Source organism: Propithecus coquereli, unplaced genomic scaffold (genome assembly GCF_000956105.1).
Source record: "Propithecus coquereli isolate 6110/MARCELLA unplaced genomic scaffold, Pcoq_1.0 Scaffold376, whole genome shotgun sequence".
NCBI classification, from domain to species: Eukaryota; Metazoa; Chordata; class Mammalia; order Primates; family Indriidae; genus Propithecus; species Propithecus coquereli.
In genome coordinates, this window is record NW_012149463.1 from 1,031,617 (window position 1) to 1,033,322 (window position 1,706).

A 1,706-nucleotide genomic window follows, 5' to 3' on the forward strand; every position below is an offset into this window, starting at 1 on the left:
ACCTCAAACTCCTGGGCTTGAGCGATCCTCCTGCCTCAGCCTCCTCCTGAGTAGCTGGAACTACAGGCACGTGCCACCCCAACCGGCTAATTTTTCTATTTTTTGTAGAGACAGAGTCGCGTTCTTGCTCAGGTTGTTCTCAAACTCCTGACCTCCAGCAATCCTCCCACCTCGACCTCCCAAAGTGCTAGGATTACAGGTGTGCGTCACTGCACCTGGCCTGGCATTTAGTTCTTACATCATGAATGATGTAATGGGATAGTGTTGGCCTAGATCCTAAATGACATGTGAAAGGGCCATTTTTCAAGCTTCAGTTTAGGAAAGTTGGGCTAAACATAATTGGTCTCAAGGTCCATTTCTGAATGAGCTCAGAAAACATCTTATCAACTAGAGTAGTTGACTTTAAAAGCTCAAATTAAATCAAGCATTTGGCAAAGATATCCTGTCACTAGAACTGCTTAAAGTCCTGTGTGGCAAGTGAATCCTGACTGTCTGTCCTCATTAGCTCTGTCAGTGTGATTGAGCCTGGAAGGGCACAGAGTGTATTCCAGCCAGCTTTCTAAAGGACAGTTTAGATCCAGACCCATACATTGAAAACCATCACCTCTTAGAAAACATGCTATTTGTCCTTGAAAATTTGATTTTTCAGGCAAGTGTTTAATATGGGATTAGACAGACTTTAGGCAGGACTAATTATTGGCCTTGGTGACCCTTTCTGCAGCTTTCGTTATGTCCTTTTTCTCTGAACCTGGATTAGCACTGGTTATGGACTAAGCCATTTGTATTCCATATTCATTGCTGGTTACTGATACATAAAACCCACACCTGACAGCTACCATGAAGGTTAGTTACAATTTGGAGAAACTATACTCTGATATTCAGGTAGTGATTTCAAGGGGGATAAAACAAGAAAGAGTATGGATCCCTTGACTAACTTGTATTCTAATGGCTAAATAATAGCTTTGGATCACCTAGATGCATCTCTCCCTGCTATTGGGAATAATTTCCTATGTGCTGATTATGTGGTTCCATTGCCATACACCCAGGAGTTTTTACAACAGATGATTGGTTCTAATTATCTATTGAGATTTTCCTGTACATTTTGTAAATGATTGGTACTGTCTACCACAAAATGTTTCAGGTTAATCACTACAAAAAAAAACATTGGGTTTTCAATGGCTTGTTCATTTATGTTTGGGGACAGAGTGCAGGATTGTTTCCAAGAAATGTTCCTGCTCACGGCATATGTATTCCTTCAGCCAGCGCTCAGGTGAAGTGTCCAGGTGTTATGTTTATAACATTCTAGTTATATTCTTTAATTTATATGGAAACGTTTTAATAAATCAATTTTATGCATAGCTAATTGTCAAAACATATGGATCTGTCCACATTCCATATTCTTTCCAGAAAATTGATACAAAAAATAAAACATTGTCTGAAGGATATGCACTTCATCCATTGTTCTACATCTATTTCGTTCTGACAATCAACCACAATGTGCTTGCACCACAAGGTTTTGGTTCATCATAGAATTGTTTTAATGCTTACTGGAATTAGGTCCTTGATATTAAAAAGGGGACATTATAAAAATAACTGTTTGAACATATCTCTCTTCCATTATTACAGGTAGGGATATTATTCACAGCAGTGTCTAATTTCCTTATGGATCTAAGATTATTCTTCCCTGTCAGAATCAGCAAAGTGAT

At 38.9% G+C, this 1,706-nt stretch overlaps 1 protein-coding gene across 1 annotated transcript in view; it reads right to left on the reverse strand.

Annotated features, from left to right (window-relative positions):
* The window catches only part of RXFP1 (relaxin/insulin-like family peptide receptor 1), a 142,233-nt gene that overhangs the window by 29,124 nt on the left and 111,403 nt on the right, over positions 1 to 1,706 (reverse strand).